The sequence below is a fragment of the Callorhinus ursinus genome, unplaced genomic scaffold, assembly GCF_003265705.2.
Source record: "Callorhinus ursinus isolate GAN/ISIS: 27379988/994484 unplaced genomic scaffold, GSC_fseal_2.0 scaffold23, whole genome shotgun sequence".
Taxonomy (NCBI): Eukaryota; Metazoa; Chordata; class Mammalia; order Carnivora; family Otariidae; genus Callorhinus; species Callorhinus ursinus.
Window position 1 is genome coordinate 15,915,341 of NW_027397085.1, and position 25,329 is coordinate 15,940,669.

Sequence of the window (25,329 nt, forward strand, 5' to 3'; positions counted from 1 at the left end):
CGATTCTGTTCCATTGATCTGTGTGTCTGTTTTTGTGCCAGTACCATACTGTCTTGATGATGACAGCTTTGTACTAGAGCTGGAAGTCCGGAATTGTGATGCCGCCAGCTTTGCTTTTCTTTTTCAAGATTCCTCTGGCTATTCGGGGTCTCTTCTGGTTCCATACAAATTTTAGGATTATTTGTTCCATTTCTTTGAAAAAAGTGGATGGTATTTTGATGGGGATTGCCTTGAATGTGTAGATTGCTCTAGGTAGCATTGACACCTTCACAATGTTGGTTCATAATCATTTTTAACTTAAATGCATCACTTCCTATTTGGTTGCAATGAATATCAATAAGAGTTCACAGTTCTGAAGCCCTCAAAATACACTGTTGATCCAAGACCCGGTTGACAAGTAAGAGCCTCACTAAATGAAGAAACACCCATTTTAATGGTGTTTTCTTAGGCACTAATTGAGAAAGAAAAGAAAGAAGAGACTTGGTATAAAGACTTGGGAATGAGATTCAAGAACTCGATTTTTTCTTGTAAACTAATGGCCTGGAAGCCATGTAATTAAATCCCATAAAGGCTCTGAATTCTGTTATTTCCTCATGGAACCATCATGATTGCCTCAGTCATTAGCTTTAAGGATGTCAGCCTTGACCAGCATATTTCTGATCTCATTAAAACTATGCATTAGTGTTCAGTGACTTATAAAAGTAAACTTCCTTCTAGATCACTTTGTGTGCCTGTACTGTAACATCCAAATAAAGGTATGGCATGAAAAGGACTATAATTTAAAGTTGTTTTTTTTCATTCTATATAATGGGTATTTTTTTTTGAAGATTTTATTTATTTATTTGACAGAGAGAGACACAGCGAGAGAGGGAACACAAGTAGGGGGAATGGGAGAGGGAGAAGCAGGCTTCCTGCTGAGCAGGGAGCCCAATGCAGGACTCGATCCCAGGACCCCGGGATCATGACCTGAGCCGAAGACAGATGCTTAATGACTGAGCCACCCAGGCGCCCCTCTATATAGTGGTTTTAAAAAAAAAATTTGTATTTACTTATTTTTTCTTTGAGAGAGAGAAGGTGGGGGGAAGGGCAGAGGGAGAGGGAGAGAGAACATCTCAAGCCGACTCCACACTCAGTGCAGAGCCCCATACAGGGCTTGATCTCATGACTCTGAGATCATGACCTGAGCCATAATCAAGAGTCAGATGTCCCACCCAGGCACCCCTATAGTTTTATTCTTAAGCAAAGTAAGGTTGAGTTCTAGAGCAAACAATTTGACATTATAAAATTTTAAGTTTTGTTTTCTCCTTTTGAAAGAAAATGAGTAGCTTATTCAGATTCCCTCTGGAAGAATTTGATTAAATAATATTTTTTAAAAATTCTGTCGCATAGCTTTTGCTTTTCTTGCTTCATGCCAATTGTTTTCATAAATGCCAGATTTCCCTTTGTGTATTTTGCTTTCCATGAGGGTGAAGACAAATGACTAGCTCTCATACAGAAATATAAGTATTTAGCAAAATAAAGTAACTATATTAGTTTCCTAGGGCTTCTGTAACAAATCACTACAAACGGAAATTTGGAAAATGGAAATTTTTTGTTTCCCAGTTCTGTAGGCCAGAAATTTGAAATCAGGGTATTGGCTAGGTTGATTACTTCTAAGGGCTATGAGAGAGAGATTTGTTCCAGACCTTTCTCCTTGGCTTGTAGAAAGCTATCTTCTATATCTCTTCACATTGTCTTCCCTTTATGCATATCTGTGTTCAAATTTCCCCTTTTATTGTAAGGATGTCAGTCATATTTGATTAGGGCTCACCCTAATGACATCATTTGAACTTACTTGCCTCTGTAAAGACTCTCTCTCCAAATAAGGTCACATTCTAAGGTAGTAGAGATGAGGACTTCAATATATGCGTTTTGAGGAGACAACAATTCAACCCATAACTGTAACCATTTAAATATGAGCATTCTTTGCCTTTTAACTTGGGAGTCCCTCTACAATGCTAAACAATGCATTCTTGGTCTATACTATATAGAACAGTAAAAAAAAGGATTTCTCCATTTTTGTTAACTTCCAATTAATCTGCAACTTTGTTTTTGAGGTTTCATAAAATGTCCCATCAGGGACTCCTTTTAATTATTCACTCTTCACCACTGACAGATCATTCCCTGAGATGAAGTAATGTGCACTTTGAGACTCAGGATATATAGAAACACAGCCTCATTAAAGTCATACAATTAGTATGTGACAGAGCTGGGATTCAAATCTTTATCTCATTGACTGTGAAGTTAATGCTATTTGTATGGTCAACAATATCATTTTAAAATGTTCATTTACTATTTGTCTTTTTAATTAAAAAATACTGCTTTTCATGATTACAGATGCAGCAGGTACTCAGTGAGGAAAATTTAGGGGAAAATAATCTCCCAGAATTATAGAGATGAATATCAAAATTACCCATAATTTTACCATCCAGAGGTAGCCATTATATGTTAGCTTTCAGAATACATGTATAAACATTTTTATAATTCCACTTATATATTTATATCTATGGAACTACATATGTAATTTTTTGTATCACTAAAAGTTCCTTGCAAAAAGTTTTCAAATCTCAAATCATTTACCCAAATAGAGATCACCCTTATCTTACTGAAGAATTTTTTTTTTAATTATTTGAAATAAGAATTCTTTTCGTTGTTGGACTGTTTTGGGGAGGATATGGCACAGGGTGATAGAGTTGCCCTTGCAATTTAACTTTCTGTTCTTACTTCCTGCTCTAGAGTGCCAAGGGATGACTCGTCCAAGACAGAGTGAAGGCAGGGGTGACAGCCAGCACTTTGTCTTTTTGTCACTCTCTGTTTAATCTCTGAAACCAAGACTTCTACCTACGCATGAAGGTACTTGAATAAGTAGCCCTGTCTCCCTCCCAGTGATATAAAAACTGGGATAGTTCTCAGGAGAGAGCCCCCTCCCTACTACAGAATCTGAGGCAAAAAATAAGAGGAAACTCTTTGGCTACTCTCCTAAATGTAAGGAGAAGACCTTAAAAAGAGCATGATGTCTGTGACAACCATATCTAGATATTACAGAATTGAGAGAACCCATTGATTCTTTTCAGAGGATGACCAGGAGAACCTAAATCATGTCAGGATCTAGGGACAGAATCTGTGATGAGTACATCCTTTTGTTTGATTACAGTGTCATTCCAAGGCTTCTCCAGGGAGATCTTACACATTCCTCACCATTGTGCTTTTTTATATTATGTGACTTATATGCTTAGCCCAGCATTGCTTCTCCTGAACCCATTAGATCTATCTGTTATTTAAACACTTGTAATCTGTTGGTTTGAGATTTGACTCTCAAAGTTTTCGTGTGGAATCAGTCCTGATGAAATGCTTGAACCGGGCAGGTTGTCTTTCATGGGGGACGGGGTCTGGCTTGCGCCGGGTACAGTGGCATAGCTAATTATAATTCTCCCCTTGCAGACTTGGTTGTTTATAGTAGCCCCAGTCACTTATGGCCTAGATCCATGGATCTTGCTCCAGGGCTTGTAATGGACCTAGATCCCATTCACCTGATAAATATGGCCTTAGTTCCAGCTGGTGATGATAGGTGATTGGTGATAAACTTTTAGCACTCACTGGAATAGAGTTAAAGGAACTTCACTGCAGAATGAGTGAGATTTTTGTGGTGTTTCTGCTGAGGTTGTTTAAGGTTGTTTTGGAGTATAAAGGTTCTGACTCTGATCCTAGTGCCTTCCATGAGAACCTTAGTCTTCTTTCTGCCTTAGGCAGCAGATGGAGTCACTGCAACTCATTCACTTTATAGTCAGGTATCCTTATACTACCTTATGATCTACTTTTTCAGATCATTGTGACAAGTTTTCTATTCTTATGGAAAATTCCTCTCGTGGTTAAAGCTTTCAGGAAGTGCTATGAAGCTTAATAACTCTCTCTACTGAATAGGAATAATTATGTGTTGGTTCATAAAATGTACTCACGGTCTCATTTAGTTATTAGAAAGGCTAGAATACTGATTCTTGAATGTGAAAAAATGTATAGGCTAAAGAATCATAATATCAAACAGTTCTTTTGTTTGTAAAGCTCTTTGGAGATGGAGTAACAAATCAGTTACTAATCAAAGCAATGATTTATCATTTGATTTTATAGCAGTAAGCGTACATCTTCATTTAAAAATAAAGCTCCCATTTATGCTACATTATCAGAAAAGGTATGTGAAAATTCCACCTCAGTATCCCTGTTGTTTTACCTGAAATATTTAAGGCTTTCTTAACATAAATTGTCACAAGTATGTGCTTATTCTAGTTGACATTTAACTGATCAGCATGTAAGTGTGTGTGTGTGTGTGTGTGTGTGTGTGTGTGTGTTTGCTACCAGAATGAAAGTGGCATTTCTAAACTGCAGAATATTTTCACTGAGTATAATAGGTGGCTCTCATGCCCTCTTATTGCTAAGCAATTAAAAAATTATCAGAACATGTGCTTTTAAAAATGATCACAGCTCTAAAGTCTCTTGTGTTAATATTGGCAATCTCTCCCTTCTATTTAGAATTTTGTATCTTGTTAGAATAATTGCATTATTTTCAGATCCCTTTTTTACCTAGATGTGGCCTCTAGCCTAGCCCTCTAAATTAATCAGAACTTTTTCAGTTGCAAGTGACAGAAATACAACTCAAGGTGGGTTAGCTATTTCAATAATACAAATAATGATGACAATGTGTAAGGAATGGTATTTGAAGACATATAACTAAAAAGAATGACTGTAGAGAGGTGCCTGGGTGGTTCATTTGGTTGAGCGTGTGACTCTTGATCAAGTCTTGATCTCATGGTCCTGAGTTTGAGCCCCACACTGGGGCTGCATTGGGCATGGGGCCGACTTGAAAAAAAAAAAAAGAAACAACCAAAGAACTATAGAGACTTACTTCATTACCTTATCATTGGTGGGGCTTATTTTCTCCATCAGTCTCCTACCTCTTCTTGGTTTCATCCACACACAGGCTCTCTCCACCTGAAAAGGAAGATGGTGGCACAACTTCCTATTGATAAGAGCTTCTTTCTCCCATTATCTATATATCAATATAGGGAAGGATTCTGCTTAGCTCATTGGTTGGATCATATGTTTACTCTCTGGACACATTACTGTCAATAGGAAAATGAGATAATACAACTGGTTATTCCTGGGAATTAGAAAAAGAAACCCAGACTCATGTAAAATGAAAGTGTGATGGTTTCTCAAAGGACAGGAGGCTAACCAATCATAAATACCTGCCTACATATCCTAAAGCTATAAATCCCTTTCCCTCATTCTTTGCTGCCCCAACCAACCCCAAATCTGCTTGTCTCAAACTCTTTTCTCCTCTCATTTCTTGCTTTTCCATAGGAAAATTAACCTCCATGTAATGTTTTCAGACTCCTACCTCTTAAAAGACAGGACAAAGTAACAGCTTCATTATATTTACAATTTCATTGGGCTAAATAAAGTCCATACTGTCCTTTTTGTACTTCCAGGTAGATTATTGCTTTTAGGAAAAATTAAATTAATAAACTGAGCAGTTGTTTAATAATATTTCATGAAACCTATGACAAACATGGGAACTAAACAGGCAGAATTGGTGTTGATATTCATGTTGGGACTGTCCTGGAGGCCCCTGCTCTAACTCAAGCTTCACTTTCCTGGTTGCTGGATAGTGGCAGGATCCTAGTATTTTGGGGACTGGGGCAGATTAAGAGTTGGGGATTCAGAGAAGGTCAAACCAGCAACTACTTACTAACCAGCGCACAGACTGTCCTCATATTTTTGCAGTGATATGTAATTGCTGACTTTCTAACCTGGGTTACAGGTATGTGTGTAGGATTAACAGTTATATAAGAGAATTACTCCGAGTAACTGACTTTAAGAGAATTGTTTAGGACTCGGACCAAAGATGATGTGCTTTTAAAACCGTTACTCTGTAGCTTGTTTCCTTGTTGGTTTTTTTGTTTTTTTTTTTTTTTTGCTTTCCCTGCATATATTTCAAATGGGTCATCAAGCCTCTTAAAATTGTATGTGAATTTTGGTGGGTAAATGAAATATGCATAATTTTTTTTTCTGGGAGGCCAGTTACTTTTACCACAATTTCAAACAGGCCCATTCTATACATACACACATGCACACACACACAAACACACACAGATGAAGTGTTAAAAATCACTGTCATAAAATGTTATATTTATAATTTCCATCAATAGGGAAAAATAAAACTTATATAAAGATTTTACGTAAGAGTAGTGTCAAATAAATTAAATTTTAAAGAGTGGGAACATGCATAGTGCATGCCTATGGTTCTTCACTGAAGATTTCTCTCCGATGCTTACAACACTATTTTTATGCTTACTCCTGCAGTCATATTAATCATCACATGAGGAGTTTACTTTGTTTCCATTTAGCTTAGCTCATTACCAGTTCTGGTTCACATGAACTCACAGGTAAAAAACTACAAGTATTCTTGTATTAGTCTTTATGAATTTTTCCATAGAGTATTAAGGTATGAAACAGTGCTGCATATCCAAGATAATTGGGCCTAAAGCTTGTCTGCTTTTTAGAACAGTAGCTAGAAAAGTTTCAGTTTGCAATTTATAATGAGGAAAACTGGCCTAAACTTTAGGGGGAATGTCTAATAATCCAGAAGGTTAAAAACCAAGTGGGGTCAGAGCTGTCTCTTTTACAAATGGTAAAGTCTAAACTAGACTCTAGCCAGGCCAGACTATGCCCCTAGAGTTATTAAGGATAAACAATTGCCAAGGAACAAACACATTATTAAGACCAAAACCTAAACAATTCTAGAGGCACTTCCTTAAACAGTTCTACATATGCGTTATTGATCTTGAAATTTTTTAGGAAAAGCTATACAGTAGTAAAGAGTATTCCTGAGCCGTAGGCAATGAGTAAGTAAGGACTGTACTTACTGGGGCCAATGATTCTATTTTAACAATTTAAGTAAAGTTCTCAGGTGTTACATCTGGTTATGAATATCTAGGAATCAATTTTCCATAATGTTTACATCCTTCCTTGATTATTATAGCCGATGACCGAGCTCAGGTTTTCCTATATAAATGTATTGTACTGAGTTTGTTTTAAAAGAATGTGGCTAAAATTAACAAGTCAGGAAACAACAAATTTTGGGGAGGATGCGGAGAAAGGGGAACCCTCTTATACTGTCGGTGGGAAGGCAAGCTGGTGCAGTCACTCTGGAAAACAGTAGGGAGGTTCCTCAAAAAGTTGAAAATAGAGCTACCATACGACCCAGCAATTGCACTACTGGGTATTTACCCCAAAGATACAAATGTAGGGATCCGAAGGGGTATGTACACCCAGATGTTTATAGCAGCAATGTCCACAATAGCCAAACCATGGAAAGAGCCAAGATGTCCATTGACAGATGAATGGATAAAGAAGATGTGGTATATATATATATGCAGCCATATATATCCTTTTGATGCAGCCATCAAAAGGAATGAAAGCTCGCCATTTGCAACGACGTGGCTGAAACTGGAGGGTATTATGCTGAGCGAAATAGGTCAATCAGAGGAAGACATGTATCATATGACCTCACTGATATGAGGAATTCTTAATCTCAGGAAACAAACTGAGGGTTGCTGGAGTGGTGGGGGGTGGGAGGGTTGGGGTGGCTGGGTGATAGACACTGGGGAGGGTATGTGCTATGGTGAGTGCTGTGAATTTTGTAAGACTGTTGAGTCACAGACCTGTACCTCTGAAACAAGTAATACCTTATATGTTAAAAAAAAAAAAAAGAAGATAGTAGGAAGGAGAAAATGAAGGGGGGGAAATTGGAGGGGGAGATGAACCAGGAGAGACTGTGGACTCTGAGAAACAGTCTGAGGGTTCTAGAGGGGAGGGGGTGGGGGGATGGGTTAGCCCAGTGATGGGTATTAAGGAGGGCACGTACTGCATGGAGCACTGGGTGTTATATGCAAACCATGAATCATGGAACACTACATCAAAAACTAATGATGTAATGTATGGTGATTAACATAATAAAAAATGTTAAAAAAGAATGTAAAAATGTTAAAAGCTAATACAAAAAGTATTTTGAACAAATAATACTATTGTTTTTAACAGTGAAATTAACTAGAAGCATTTGCACAGGTATGGAGGAAAAGAAGAAAATGCATCATGTAATCACCACCTTTTCACAAATCTTGGACTAGTTCTGGACAATTCGATAAGATATTAAAAATGACGGAAAGACTTAAATAAAAAAATACAATGGAATATTACTCAGCCATCAGAAAGGCTGAATACTTACGATTTACATCAACATGGATGGAACTGGAGGGGATTATGTTGAGCGAAATAAGTCAATCAGAGAAAGACAATTATCATAAGGTTTCACTCATATGTGGACTATAAGAAACAGTGCAGAGGATCATAGGGGAAGGGAGGGAAAACTGAATGGGAAGTCATCAGAGAGGGAGAAAACCCATGAGAGACACAGCAAACTGAGGGTTGTTGGAGGGGAAGGGGGAGTGGGGAGATGGGGTAACTGGGTGATGGGCATCAAGGAGGGCACATGATGTGTTGAACACTGGGTGTTATATAAGACTGATGAATCACTAAACTCTACATCTGAAACTAATGATGCACTGTATGTTAGCTAATTGAATTTAAATTAAGAAGAATATGAGATTTCATAGTTTGACATTATTAAACTCATGATTGGCTTCTACTTTTCCCTTTTGCATGTTTTTACTTTAGCCTATCCTTTTTCCCCCCTTGTTTTGTTTTGGCTACTCAACATATCTTATCAAATGTAGCACTATTCCCATATTTGGTGTCAGTTGAGGTGAGAAATTTCATTTTAAAGGTACTTGAGATGAATCCCTAACAGACCCTGGGTAAATTCACATATTCAACAAATATTTATTATACATCTGTAAGGCAGCATCAGCAGTCTTCCTTGCAGTAAGCAAAATGGACCTGGCATACAGTTAAATGGAGAAGAGTGACATGAACTAATCAGGTGAACGAATAACCATATAGTTCCAATAATTCCAAGCAAGCATAAGAGCTCAAAAAAAAAAAGAAAAAGAAAAGAAAAAAAAGATCAGAGAGCTTGGAAAAGTAATAGAAGGGGTTACCTCTGATGGAGAGAAGGGAGATGTAGCAGACTTCTTTGGGAAGGAAATATGTTAGCAATGACCTGAAGAATGAGAAGGTGTCAGCAATTGTGGGAGAAGGAAGACCTAAGGAGAGAGAGTAGCATGGCCCAAGGTCTACTCAGGAGCTGAAGGAAGGCCAGTATGGAGAAAATGAGTGGGGGAGAGAGTGGCATGAAATGAAGAAAGACAGAGCTTTGTGGAAACCCTGGTGCTGTTCACCAAGTATGTGGCGTTCTGCCTCTGGCCAGACACGAGCTACTGGCTCCATTGTGTTTGGGTAGGGTCATGATGCTTGAGCCAACCGGTGAGTTGTGAGCACAAGTGATGCATGTAATGTTCTGGTCAATTCCTAAGTAAGGCTAGTAACAGTTCAGATCACCTCTGCCCTGGCATTGGGGCTCTTAGCCATCTGCAGAACAAAGAGGAAAAGTGGTGTTGGGTGCTATATAAAGGGAAGCAGAGGTCAGGAAGAAGAGGGAAAGGTCTCTTTCAGAGGCAGAACTGAGAGGTAAAATGATTTCATGTGATGTTGTAGTAGGTTCTGCTAGAATGGGGGGTGGCAGGCAGGTGGGTGGAAAGAACCTTGCTTTCATGTGAAGAAGGAAGAGAAGGATGCGAAGTAGAGCCTGTGACCTTGGTGAAGTTGCCCTTCTCAGCCTCTAATGCTTCCTAGGAATCAAGGATGAAGTGTTAGTCACCTAAGAACATTTCCAGAGTGACCCAAGGCCATTGATGTAGGCTGTTTATCAGTCCTGCCTGCTCAGAACTCAAGAACCTGTGATCCTGTCAGGAAGGCAGGTGACCCCATCCTTTGATAGCTGTTAGACTCTACCTGGTGTAGAGCTATGCCTGAGGCCTGCTGGGGAACATGATATTGTACCTTCCCCCATTCGCATCTTTGAAAAGATTCAACACTTCATAGTGCCCTACTAAAGTCAGACCATGGGCATTACAGGGAGCTGTGCTCTTCCAACCGGGTCTGTGAATTCTTTCATATGAGAAGGCATCACAAAGGTTACCTTGCTGCGCGTACTTTCAAGAACACCATTTCAAACTCTCAATTAACGTGTGTTCCCTTCTCTGAAACAGATCTGCCTGGCAACCAATCCAGATGGAGTTACAATTTCTCTTTTCCAATTTCCCTTTTCATAATTTTCCCTCTCCCGCTTGACAAGGAGACATTCACTTCTTTCCCACCACAGATTTCACTATGGTGCATTGCTATGCAAAATATCTAACATGTTTCCAATAGAAATCAAAAGGACAATTTGAATTACTATCTTGGTATTGGTATTAAAAAAGTGAATTACTCTACTGATTGAGTAACCTTTTTTTTTATTGTGCAAGAAAAGTACATATCAATTCTTTTAGCAGAATTGAAGGACTTATTTCAAATCTACAGCTGATAGACATTTGAGAATGATGTTGATATCACATCCTCAGTTTTGGGGTGTTTTTTTCGCATGTGTCTGGATTTAAGGGCTCTAATAATATTACCATAATGAAACTTTCCCCATTCCCACATACCTATTTAGTTGTAGCACTTATAAAACTGAAATATAGGAATATAATTTATTCTAACAGTGAAATATATTCACCATCAAATAAATGAACAGGTTGAGAAATTCAAACCCATTTGTCTCATTAAGAGATGAATTTCCAATGAAATTTTAGTTTTACATTAAGAGTTATTAAAACTTATTAAATGTTTTGAATAACTATGTACTAAACGATGTGACTATAATGATAACTCCACTCAGAAGAAAAATTTTAATACTCAAGGCATTATGGTCACAGTATAGTTTTACAATTAAATGTCCATTTAATGCTTTTTTGTTGCATAGACATTTGGTAGGGCTATAAAATGCATTGAAATTTAAAATACATTATAAGTTTGATAACAATTTCTAAGTAAATAGAATGGAAATACAAGTTTAAGGGGAAATATTAACAATAATAAATTTTTGGTTATTAATGAAGACTTTGTTCATAAAATTTTAATGGATAATAGAGACCAAATTACCATGGCATTTTGATTTCACTGGATTCAGTTTCAGAAAATTATTTAACAATTTTATTTTAAAATGTGAATTTCACAATCAGATAACCCATTCCTTTTAACTATTTATTTATTTATTTAGCAAATATTTAAACTTATGATGAAAAAAATAAGTTTGACTTGAAGATACATGAAAGACTAAATAGTTTATCAAAGTATTTTAGGTAATATAAACCTGAAGTTTGACAGTCACTGGCATTGAGGGTTTCTTGCCGGGTCTGACCTCCTATTCTAAATATCCTTATATAGACTATTGCCAACTGTAGTCACGGTTAAGCCAAATTCAAATGTCAGGTATGCTAAAAAATACATAGAAATTGGGGACATGAACTAGATTGCATAAAGTGTTAGCAGGCAACAATAATCTAGAGAATTATAGCCCTGATGAGAATGATTAACCTGTGGTCTTTTGAGTTTCTTGGGATTAGAATGTTGAAGGGATGTCCTTGAAAAGGCAAGTATAGATATCTGGAGGGGTGCACACTGGAAAAGCCTGGGGAGAAAAGCCTTCTGACTTTCCTGGTCAGAGTGAACAAGCCTATTGGAAAAAGAGAAGAACATGCCCAATTAGAAATAAGAGATGGAGAAGAGTAGGTTAGAAGGGGAAGGAATTTTTATTTTTAAGTTGAAAGCAATTTAAGATCAGAAAGTAAGGGGAAAAAAGAACTAATCCTAACAGACAACCAAATAGGTAAAATTCATGGTAGGATGAAATATATTAGATTTAGAACAATAGGTAAAAAGTCAGAAACAAATGAGGCCAAAGGTTAGAGATAAAATTAAAGCAGATAAAGCATTAAAAGAGTAGGCTTATGTCATGAAAACAAACATGCAAAGAAAATTAAAGGTTAAGAAAAGAAATTTAGAACTAAGGAAAGTAAAAAAAAAAAACCGAAAAACAAAACCTGAAAGTCTTTTAAAAATAAGTAATGAACAGTTGGAGGTGAAAGGGTGATAGAAAAAGATGGGTGGGGAGCAGAAGTTGAGAGCATGGTGACTTAGCGCTAGGTGAGCCGAGAAGGGTCCTCTGTCTCTTCTTCCAGTAAGGCCTGGTAGCGTGCACCCCAGTGAATGGGGGGAGTCCTCACAAGGTTAGCTATGTTTCCCTAATACAAATAGCTCAAACAGAAGAGTGGCTGAGCTTGGCCCCAAGCAAGCCAGTACATTATATTTCAACATTGTGTTGGAAAGATTATTCAGCGGGGCCATCCCTGCATAGATAACACAGGTGACCACGTGACAAGGCGGCTTGGGGAGAGACTGGGAAGGCGGGGCCTTGCATCATCTCCAGGATACATGGCATTTACGTTGCCACATTTGTCTGTGGTAGAATTGGTTGTCTCTGAAAGCTAATGGTGGGAAGTTTGGGGAGAATAAAGGAGCCGATACACAGAGTGGAGCCTTGCTTCTCACTCCCCCAAATAGAAGAAGGCATGTGCTCTCCAACTTCTGATGCCCTAATGGAAGACAGGGTCCCACGTCACTGTGCGCATCAGTGCGGCCCTGCAGTAAATGAGAATCTGAATCCCAGCCCAGGCTAGCCCCAGTGTCCTCCGTGCTGCCCAGCAAGGCAAAGGAAATCCTTCGGGTAGGTTGCCAAGTGCGCGCAGAAAGAAAGGGGCAGTTAGATGAAGGAGACTGATGGCTGTTTGTCACTCTCAGGTTTTTCTTTTTTTTTTTTTTTGGTATAGTCAACTTCTCTTCAAGTGGCCCTGAGCCATTTTCAGCTTCCAGTAGCTTGAACCACAGCGTTTCCCCAAGCACAGAGTTTCCCCCATGCTACCATACCTAGATCTGCTCTGGGAACGGGAGTTCTCTTCCCCTGGGCCCTCCAGGTGCTGCTTATCATAGACCACTGGGACTGTTGTCTTGTCCTCTTCTGGTCTCTTATCGACGATGTTCAGTAGTGATGAATAAATTTTAGCAAAAGCATGGATATGCGTATGAAATAACCTGGAAGCTTGAATCACTTGCTTTAAAAATGGACTCCAGCAGCGTCAAGGAATTCGATTCTAATGCTGTCTTTTAGTGAGTGTTTCTTAAATGGGCTACCTGACAGTAATTTGTCAGATTCTTCCTAGGCCTTTTCTCAGGGATACCAGCCTTGTGAGCATCATGTCACTTAGTATGTTTTCCTGGCAATTTTTTATTCCTGGGAGGATCATTTTACATTAAGATATATATATTTCTAGAAGCAGAGCAATGTCTGACTAACCTAAACATTTATGGAAGTTAAAAAAGAATGTGGGCTTTTTTTAGTAGCATGTCAGAGCTTTTCCTGAAAATATCAGGCAAAAGTATCTGACGTGGATAATAAAACCGTTTCTTCTGTAAAAACAGAAGGAAGGAAAAGAAAAAGAATGCTACTACACTATTACTACATTTCAGGCAGAACTTTAAAATCTGTTATGATAAACATGAAGCTCAAACATTAATGTATATTGTAAAATGTCACTGCTTGAATATGAATGTCACTTGATCCCTCAAAGCCGATGAATACAAATGAGGTCCCATTAACAGTGTTGTCTTTCCTAACTGCATGCATTGACCCCCCTTTGCGTGACTGTAGCACCTCGGTCGGTCTCTCCCGTCCTCCGTCTTTCTCTTCCTGTTCCAATCTCCTCCCTTTATTCCTGAGAGTCTTCAGTGTTTTATATGCCCTGTAAACGGTTGTGCTCCTTGTCGTCCCTCATCCCAGTCCCTTTCCTTGCTGCCGTATGAGGAGGGCTGTCTTCCAGGCAGGGCCACATTTTGGTGGCACCCAATCCCTCTCTCTGTGGATGATGCGTCTGTGGTCTCTGATAGCCATATGTGTGAGATGGTGGCGGAGCTAACCCTCTGCCCACCTCCATGCTCTGTTTTGTCCCATGCACCCTTGCACCCTGAGGCAGAACTGTTTGTGCTCAGAGTTTTGTTTTGTTTTTAACAAATATAGTTATTTCATCATCTGACTATAACCCCTTTCTTCATGTGGACTAAAAACCAAATCATCATTTGTGAATATATTGTGTGTAGGGATATACCATGTCTTTCAGGAAGAAAGGTGACGGACACCAAGACATTCCCCAAACCCCCACTGTATTAGTTTGGGCTACCATAACACGGTCACATAGAATGGGTGGCTTAAATGACAGAAATTTATTTTCTCCCTGTTTTGGAGTCTGGAAGTCTGAGATCATGGTTTAGTTTTTGGTGAGATCTCTTCCTGGCTTTTTGGTAGCTGCCTTGCTGCTGTGTCCTCCTCACATGGCCGAGAGACAGAGCTTTGATGTCTTGTCCTCTTCTGATAAGGGCAGCAGATCCTTATGACCACAAGTAACCTTAATATTCTCCTAAAGGCCCTATCTCCAAATATGGTAGTGTTGGGGGATCAGGTTTTAACCTATAAATTCAGGGGTATACAATTCAGTCCATAGCACCCATTATTCTCTTGTGTTTTGTTCCTCTCACAAAACGACAACTGCAAATTGAGGTATAACTCTCCTTCCTAGCTCACCTTCCAAAGTAAAAGTGTCTGTGCTAATCAGCTCAGGCCTATAGTACTGCCACAGCAAATAGCCAGATTGCAAATTCAATTTTGGGCACATTTAGGACAACTGTGGTATATAACTGGTATTGCAGAAGTCATAACTTCTCTCATTGCATGGAATACTTAACCTTCATTCTGGAATATTCCCTAATAAACCTTTTAGAATTTCTTTTTCTTTTTAAATTTAATTTAATTTTATTATGTTATATTAGTCACCATACAATACATCATTAGTTTTTGATGTAGTGATCCACGATTCACTGTTTTCGTATAATACGCAGTGCTCCATGCAGTACGTGTCCTCCCTAATACCCATCACTGGGCTAACCCATCCCCCCACCCCCCTCCACTCTAGAACCCTCAGTTTGTTTTACAGAGTCCATCATCTCTCATGGTTCATCGCTCCCTCCAATTTCCCCCCCTTCATTTTTCTCTTCCTTCTCCTAATGTCCTACATGCTATTCTTTATGTTCCACAAATAAGTGAAACCATATGATAATTGACTTTCTCTGCTTGACTTATTTCACTTAGCATAATCTCCTCCAGTCCCATCCATTTTGATGTAAAAGTTGGGTATTCAAAATCAATGCACAGAAATCAGTTGCTTTCTTATACACTAATAATGCAACTGTAGAAAAAGAAATTAAAGAAATTATTCCATTTATAATAGTACCAAAAACCATAAGATACCTCGGGATAAATCTAACCAAAGAGATAAAGTATCTATACTCTAGGAACTACAGAACTCATGAAAGAAATTGAAGAAGACACAAAAAGATGGAAAAACATTCCATGCTCACGGATCGAAAGAATAAACATTGTTAAAATGTCTATGCTATCCAGAGCAATCTATACCTTCAACATCGTCCTGATCAAAATTCCAATGACTTTTTTCAAAGTGCTAGGACAAACAATCCTAAAACTTGTATGGAATCAGAAAAGACCCCGAATCACCACGGAAATGTTGAAAAAGAAAAACAAAGCTGAGGGCAGCACGTTGCCCAATTTCAAGCTATATTACAAAGCAGTGATCACCAAGACAGCATGGTACTGGCACAAAAACAGACATATAAACCAATGGAACAGAATAGAGAACCCAGATATGGACCCTCAACTCTATGGTCAAATAATCTTCAACAAAGCAGGAAAAAATATGCAATGGAAAAAAGACAGTCTCTTCAATAAATGGTGCTGGGAAAATTGGACAGCCACATGCAGAAGAATGAAACTTGACCATTCTCTAACACCATACACAAAGATAAACTCAAAATGGATGAAAGATCTCAATGTGAGAGAGGAATCCATCAAAATCCTAGAGGAGAACATAGGCAGTAACCTCTTCGACATCAGCCACAGCCAGTGTATTTCAAGATACATCTCCAAAGGCTAGTGAAACAAAAGCAAAAATGAACTATTGGGACTTCATCAAGATAAAAATCTTCTGCACAGTAAAGGAAACAGTCAACAAAACAAAGAGTCAACCCACAGAATGGGAGAAGATATTTGCAAATGATACTACAGATAAAGGGCTGGTATCCAAGATCTATAAAGAACTTCTCAAACTCAAACCTTTTAGAATTTCTGAAAAAAAAAAAAAAGAGAGAGAGTTTTATTCGAGCCCCAGTGAGGACAGCTGCCTGGTAGATATACAGTCTTCAGGAAGAAGAGAGTGCTCCAGAGAAGGAATGTTTAATATGGGGTTATATATGGTTTTGTTACATCAGGAATTACAAATCATCATGATGAAGGATAGCTCAGAAAATTACAAACTTTATCTTATGCTTTTATTATGTGCAAGGTTACAGGCTTTGGAAGAATGGGAATGGAACTTAGGGAAATTTTTACTCTTTAGTTTGAAATGTTCCTTTTAGGTTATTGGCTAACAAAGCAGATGTACACCGTGTGTTCAGGGCAGAAACAGAGCCCATACTTTGAGGTTTGGTTAAGTCATTCTGACCATGGTAAATGTTCAAGTGTAGCTTCCCTGGGAGCCCAGGAGCAGGGTCCACAAACATCAAACATTGAAAATGTCCTTTTTCAAATCCCACCTATAACCAGCTGTGCGCTATAGCTCTCTACTGCCTGGGGAAGCCTCTATGATTAGGGTTAAGCCTACTGACACACCCTGGAGTTGTAGAATTAAAGACCGAAAATTTGCAACCAGTCAGACCTGATTCTGAATACTAGCTGTATTATTTACTACCTGCCAGGAGGTGGAGAGCTATGTAACCTCTCCCACACTGAATTTCATTCTTCAGCAAATGAAGAAAATGAATAATACTTACCCGTGCAGAACTTTTGAAAATTAAAGGTAATGAACTAGTATGCACCCAGGATTATACCTGAAGTGTGGCTTACTGACTTGTTACATGATGCTTCGGAGAAGAAAGAGAAGAAGGAGGAATTTGCTTCAGGGGTACTCTGAAGTCATCAAAATGATCTTTCATTTGCCAAAACAAACTACAGCATTTTTAGAAGCAAAAGGTTGGGAAAACCATGCTGGTAAATTAAATAAGCAGCGAGGTGCTGAAATTCTCCAAATGTTGGAAATTTGGGATCTGTCAAGACGTGGTGGTATTCTTTTTTTTTTTTTTTAAGATTTTATTTATTCATTTGACAATTTGACAGAGAGAGACACAGCGAGAGAGGGAACATAAGCAGGGGGAGTGGGAGAGGGAGAAGCAGGCTTCCCGCAGAGCAGGGAGCTCAATGCGGGGCTTGATCCCAGGACCCTGGGATCATGACCTGAGCCAAAGGCAGACGCTTAACGACTGAGCCACCCCTGCAGCCTGACATGGTGGTATTCTAATGTAGTTTTTCTTCTCAAGCTCAATTAGATTTTCTAAATTTTAGGTATATTCTTGTATTTATACAAACAGTTCATGTTTTTTTGAGACATGGAACAATTGATAAGAAAATTATAGGAGAATTTTAATGTGTCTTCCTTCCTGATGTTCAAGAAAATAGACTAAGCTTTCCTTCTAGTCTCTTTCAGTGCAAGTTTATATTTGCAAAGCCGGGTGAAGAGACCTATAACTGGGCCTATCCAATCTGTTTTTCTACTGTCCTTTTCTGCCACGTAGATTCCCTTTATTCATTTTTCCTTTTTTTTTTAAAATATGGAACGCTTCACGAATTTGCATGTTGTCCTTGCACGGGGGCCATGCTGATCTTTGCTGTCGTTACAATTTTAGTGTATGTGCTGCTGAAGCGCAGAACACTTGATGAGAACACTCATCATACCTCAGTGCGGAAGCAAGCATCTGGGCTTAGCAGGGAGGGTACAAGACACCTCAACAGTTTTTTTTTTTTTTTTCCCAGAGTGAAGAGACTTGGGGAACATGAATAAGTGAAATGTGGGCATATATGAGTGAATACATCAGATGTCAGGGGACTGAATTTATTTGTGTCAAAAGAGAGCAGAGAATGCTATCCATTTATTGCTCTTGTTTTTAAAACTGCTCTTTCCTCTTTTATTTTGTTATTTGATTGTGATCATTGCAGAAGCATCAGAAATTACAAAAAAGCAGAGTGGTTTCTCTGGAAAAATTATAGATGGTGATGGATGACGATGAAATCGTGTGACAGTAAAATGCTCTATTGAGTACCGAGCTCCCTGCTGGATTAGAGAAAGAACACGAGTAGATAAAAGCACAATTTTCTTTTCACTGTGTCTCAGGAGAAAACAATGCAGTTCAGCATAGATGGAAGCAAATGAGATTAGTTAAAAGAAGGAACTTAAATAACGTAGGCCAAGGCCGAGTAATGATTATGAAAGAGATGACTCACCTAATAAAAGCATAAATGAGAAGAAGTGTTGTTTCATCTTAGATTTTATTGGTCCTTTTCCTGAGGTTTATGCATTAAGGAGGAGTCACACAATACATGAATGAGACAGAGAATTGATAATTATATGGCTAGCTGAATTAAATGATTCTAGACCCCAAATTGAATATTTCACTTCTGTTTTCTAGGTCACCTGTCTTCATTGTTTCAGTGAACTGAGTTGGTTGTAAAAATTCTACTATGCTATCAGGAGATGGCTCAAAAACATCTCCATGAACTAAGTAGAACTACTATGCAAGAATATGCTGTGGGCAGGGACATACGATATGTTTTAAAGTATCGAAAAAATTTTAGGGTCATGCAACCAACTCACGCACTTAATTACTGTAAGATATAATACAGAAAGTTCATGGAAAACATAAATTTTGTTCATGAAAAAAGACTGGGTCCTCCACACACATGTATTTGCAATAGCCTAGTTATTAAAGGAGTCATGATTAAACATGGACTCTATCTGACTTACCCAATTTCTTAATAGTAGAATAAAGAACTTCTTTGGAGAAAGAAGGTTTTACTCAAAACCTGCTTCTCTGTATCTTTCTGAGTTGAGCCAAAAAGGAAACTAAAAAGGCCCAGAAGTCACAATGCAAGATGTGTATCTATTAGTTTGTTTCACGAGTGTGTTTGGTTTTCCATCCTACATTAAGGCATGGACTTTGCCTAGAGGGTAAGAATTACCTGCAGTTCCTGCTCTTTTTTTAGTTAAGTCAGTGCAGAATGATGCATTAGCTACACACAACAGCAGTCACCAAACGCCCTTGAAAACTCCAGCAAATAGAGTACAGCGCCTTTCATTATGTGACCCTGATGAGGCATGACATTTATATTAGGATAAGAAATGCCAATATAATGGAAGGTATTGGAAACGGCCCGTTGAAGAAAGGTGATGAATTATCCATTGATTTAATCTAAGAAGAGAGGATGGAGAAAAAATAAAGGGGTTTGATTTCATATGCAACTTGTTCAGGAGACAGCATCTTAAAGGATTTTAAATGGCATGTTCCTAGCTATTCGTGTGGCTTGTTGTTGGTAGGGAGAATCAAATGAATGAGCTTGAAGTTCTTCCTATTTTAAAATGGATGAGAGGAAAATGAGGAGATTGCACAGTGGAGGCTGTCTGTGCCTGTCAGTAACGCTGCCTGGATTTCTTCTAATTGAAAACAGTACGAAGAGAGCTCAGATTATCAAAATGTTGCTCTGCTCTGAGGGGTAGTTTTGGGTAGTGGCATAAACTCTGGTGCTAGACAGCTTGGTTTCAAATGCTAGTTCCTCTCCTTAATAGCTATATGACCTTGAGCAAAGTATTTAACCTCTCTTGGTACTAATTACTCTCATCCATAAATGAGCACAGCAATAAATCTTACCTCACCGTTTTGTTTCGAATATGAAATAAATCGATACTGTTTAGGTATTTAGAGCATTTTTGGCACAAAATAAGCCCTCCATAGATGTTCATTGTTATGGATATGCACTTTTCCACAGTGAAAATTGCTTTATTATTTTTTATCTAATGATAAAAGTGGTATGTGTTTATTGTTTAAGAGACAGATTTTAGAGATAGATAGAAGAAGAGAAAAAGTTATTTGGAATCCATTTGCCCTCAGATAACTACAGTAAACATTTAGGTATTATTCTTCAAGATAGTTTTCTGTGTGTAAAACCCATAATGTATAAAATTATGTCACGCACCTATCTCATTGGGCCAATCTCCTGCTGATTCCTACTCCATTCCACCACTAAAATAAAAATACAGATTAACCTGTGACACTGTCATTGAGCACAACCCAATCAATGGTCCTCAAAGGTTTCATCTTCTATAAAGTTTTTCTTGAGTACCTCACCCTTTTTTGAATCACCATTATTATCGTACTATATGCTCATTCCATGGGGCCCTTAACACATTTGCTTCTTCAACAAATATATATTGAGTACTTTTTCTGTGTCAGGCATTGCATGAGGTGTGGTGTGACAGTGGTCCCTGACTTGATGGAACTTAAGTCTTTGGGGAGAAAAAAATGTACGAATCAAATACTCACACATACACAACTTACAGTGTTAAATCTTACAAGGAATGTTCCAGAGTAATTGCTCTATGATAAATGCATCTATAGGATGAATTAGAAACAATGATTACAGAGAGACCATACATGTTATAAACCTGGTTATTGTAAGAATAACAATTAGGAGAAGAAAGAGGATGATGGGAGGAAGGGAGGGGAGGATAGAAGGAGAGAATATGAAAACACTAAAATGCTCTTTTTTAAAAAAAATAGAGGAGAGTGAGTTGTCTGCTTTCTCTCGCACAATATCTTATGGTTATATAAAGCTTAACAATTATATCTTCAAGTTATTTACCTTCTGTTGACAGCAATTACAATTAAATTTAAAATTTTAAATAAAAATAACAGTAGTATATGACTCACATTTTTAGGAAAATATTTCCCTCATTTCTCTTTTTCTTTCTCTCTGTCCACCAAACCGTCTATCATAATACATTCTTGGAAAGATGTCTGGAATCATGTTTACCTAATGTTAATGCTTTCTGTCTGGTGGCAAAATTGTACAGTCATTTGTTTTCATTCCATCCTTGTTCTTTCTCTTATATGTAAGTTATTTAAGGTAAATACATATCAGCTTTTTAGAAAAGTGGCTTTCCAAGATGAAATCAGAGAGGGAGACAAACCGTAAGAGGCTCTTAATCATAGGAAACAAAGTGAGGGCTACTGGAAGGGAGGTGGGTAGGTTACCCCTGGGGTAGTTACCCCAGATGGGTAACTGGGTGATAGACATTAGAGCACGTGATGTAATGAGCCCTGGGTGTTATATAAGACTGGTGAAATCACTGAACTCTGTCTCTGAAGCTAATAATACATTATATGTTGAATAATTGAATTTAAATTTAAAAAAAGAAAAAAAGAGGAAGTGGTTTTCCTAAGAAAAAGAGACTGAGATTGAAGCAATTGTACCAAATGGTTGTAACAAAAACTCCCTTGAAAGTTGTCTTGAAGATTAAAAATGAGGTATGTAAGGTGCTTGGCACAAAGCATGAAATACAGTGAGTGCTACATAGGATAACTCTAATTCACTTGTGTGTTTTTGCATTTGATGGACAAAGAGGTAGGGAGGCTCCATAGGCGATGGCCAACACAGTTTGGAGCATTTAGGCTTGAAAATCAAGATGATGATGATATAGATGATATGGAGCAAGGTTATAAAATAGCGTAATAGGATGGGTATGGAAAGAGAAATGGAGCAAAGAAAAGCAATATATTGGGAAAGCTTGCTTACAGTTTTCACAATCACTCTTGTTTATACCACAGAGGGAATATGGAAGGCTCTACTGCTTTGCGTTCAATGATTTGCATACTGTATTTTTCTTATCTCCTCTGTTGAAGAGGTCTTTAATCCAAGGTCTTATAATCTATTTTTTCTTTTAATACTTCCATAGTTCTGTTTTTTACATTTAAGTTTTAAATCCATCTGTAAATGTGATTATGCTTATGACATAAAGGATTATAACTTTATTTTTTTTCTGAATGGATAACCCCTGGTCCCATCACCGTATACTGAAATAGCCATATTTTCCTCATCTACTTGAAACGCCACCTTGATTATGGTAAGATTTCCGTGTTGTTGTGGTAAGTTTTCATATATACATCATCTGGTCTTGACCTGTATTCTGTTCCATAATAAATTTGTTTAGGGCCTTGCCATTATTACCTTTGATTGCTGCAAATTTATATGACTCTACATAAAGCTAGTAAGAATGGAAAATGGAAGATGGTTTGGAGGGTTTTTTTTTTAAGCAAGCAAAATTGACAGAACTCTGTGGCTGTTTGTATGCTGATGGTGAGAGAGAGCAGAATAAAGGGTGACTCCCGAATACCCAATTGTTTCTGTTTGATGGATGATTGTCCAATTGTTGGAGAAAAAAAAAATTTCCTCCATCCTTCAAGATTCTGATAGCTGGACTCAATTAAATTGGCACGAGACAGATCAACAGGAGAAAATCAAGTGTAATTTCATATGTGTGGAGAATTTGCATAAAGATGAGACTCCAAAGACCCTCAGGCAAAATGAGTAATAAATGTCATCCTGAATTAAGGAGGAGATAGGGGTCTGGAACTTCACAGGGAAGAAAAGCAATTCACAGAAGGATACAAAAGAGTAAATGTTTTGTAAACAAATGTTTGCTGACCTGTTCAGAAACAATGGGAGATAGGCAAGAATTTTAACAAATAGACTTTGCTAAATTCCTCCCTGTCTACCACTACTAGTTCACATTATAATGTGGCTATCTATGGTGATAGCTCTCTTAATGGAGCATGTCCTCTATCTAAATTCTTTTTTAGGCAGTTAGAGGGAAGGTTAAAGTTTCTTCCTGACTCTTTGGGTCTTGGTTCGTTTTCAGTTTAAGATTATCTGCATGCCAAAGTGGCACATTTTGGGGGTGGCCTACCCTTGGCCCCTACAACATCAAGGGAAAACAGGAACAGGCAGAATAAAGAAACAGAAGGAAGAGCTAATATGTGGGAAAGGATGGTAAATCAAATTTGAACATGGTACATTTGACTTTCCTGCAAGATTTGCAGGTACAGCAGACTACCTGAAGTATGGAATTTGCAACTGGAGATACAATTTTAGGAGTCATCACATGCAGATTGCATTTAAACTTATGAGAATGAAAGAAATGATTCCAAGAGAGTGTAATGAAAACAGTGGCTGATGTAGTCTTCAGTATCACATGTGGGGTGGTTTCTTCTTATGGCTGGTAAAATTTTCCTTGCAGCCCTATAGCAGATTCCTTAGGCAGCCTTAGCTTATTGGTACAACCTCTACCCACTGCTGTGGGTCTTTTGAATCTCCAGATTTGAATCCATAAGCTCTGCGAAATACTCTTACAGTATTTCTGTGATAATTTATCATCTTCACTATTCTCCATTCTCTTATTCCAGGAATATTAGTTGGATGTAGAATCTCTTAGATCAATTTCACTGTCTCTTATCTTTCCTATCTTATTTTTTATCTTTTAAAGAAATTCTAGGGGTGCCTGGGTGGCTCAGTCAGTTAAGTGTCTGCCTTTGGCTCAGGTCGTGATCCCAGGGTCCTGGGATCGAGCCTCGTGTCGGGCTCCCTACTCAGCTGGGAGTCTACTTTTCCCCTCTGCCTCCCCGCCTCCCGGTTGTGTTCGAGCTCTCTCTCTCTCTCTCTCTCTCTCTCTCTCTCTCTCAAATAAATAAATAAATAAATCATTTTTTAAAAGAAATTCTACTTTCTAGGAACTTCCCTCATATTTATATTCTAACTCTTCCAGTGAATCTTTTATTTTAGCATTCCTGTTTTTATTAGCTCTTCCTTGTTCTCTGATTGTTACATTATCATGACATCTTGATCTTGTTATAGTGAAGGAATATTTTCTGACATTTCTCTTAGGATAGTAGTTGAAAATATTAATGAATTTTCTCCAAATTATTTTTTTCATTTGGGTCATTTTATTTTCCTCTGTTTGTTTCTTTCAACGCAGATTTTCTTCAGATGCCTGATGAGCCATGATCATCTTTTTATTCAAGTTCAAGGGATGAAAAGTTGAATGAATTCTGACTTGAATTTTGCTTTATGGTGATAGGGCTGAATTGATAGTTTTATGGAGGATCAGAACATGGCAGATTGTGGAGGTCTTTCCTGTGGAGCTATTAGTATTTTCCTTTATTTACTTATATCAGTGAAGTTTTTGTTTTTAGTGAAGGGTCTTCAAATATTTCCCTCTGGCAGTGAGACATAACGGCTACTTCTATATTTAGAGACTTAGTATTATAACTCTTATTATCAGTTACGCTTTTCACTCCCGTCCTCTTTCTGGACTTCACAGTACTTGATGTTTTGGATTTCTAAACCTTTTTTGGTTGGACAAGGCAATCTCAATTTCTCTCTCCCTCATTTATATCCCTTCTAGACACTTCAAATTCTGGTTTATTTTACTTTGTTTCATTAAGTATCACTTCTTTCTCTGCTTTGGCTACTTCATTTGTTGAAATATTCTGCTTTCTGATGACTCTTCCGGTTCCTTACTACCATTATGGTTTTGCACATTTGGTGGCATCTAGGATGGGAGAGATAATAAATATATATGACCATATTCTAGGAATTTCACACAGGACAGTATATAATACAAGTAATTATAAAATTATATGGTTGTTCCAAGAGCTCAGAGCTAGGGAATCAGGAGAGCTGCTACTAGAATTTAAGAAACCAGGAAGTGCAAAGATTACAGACAGTTGGCACTAGGATTCTCAGATGACCACAACACAAAAGTGGGTAATTCTTAGCAAAAATCTCAGTGTTTCATGGGTTTTGCCAAATGCATAATGCCACGTACCTGCCATTACAGTATCATGCAGAAAAGAGGAAGTACATTCTTATTGAAAAAAAAAGTATTAATACTAGATAATGCCAGGATAGGTAGAATTTCGAACTTCGTTTTTGTTCTTAGTTTCCCAAAGAGGTTAGAAACACTGTATCAGTATGGGAGGCACCTTTCAATAAAGTGTGTGTGTGTGTGTGTGTGTGTGTGTGTGTGTGTGTACATTCTTGTTTTGACATAAAGGTTTGAGTTAAGGTAATCATTCGGGATTCCATAACAATAAATAACTATGATTTGGAATTTATTTTTCTTCATAAAAATGGAAAAGGAGGATTTTCCTATTACAGAGTTTTCATTTGGC

At 37.9% G+C, this 25,329-nt stretch overlaps 1 protein-coding gene and 1 pseudogene across 4 annotated transcripts in view; one reads left to right on the forward strand and one right to left on the reverse strand.

Moving 5' to 3' along the window:
- PDE4D (phosphodiesterase 4D) overlaps positions 1–25,329 on the forward strand; it is a 1,488,864-nt gene that overhangs the window by 439,918 nt on the left and 1,023,617 nt on the right. The window lies entirely within an intron of this gene.
- Positions 17,875–17,975, reverse strand: LOC112839510 (U6 spliceosomal RNA; annotated as a pseudogene).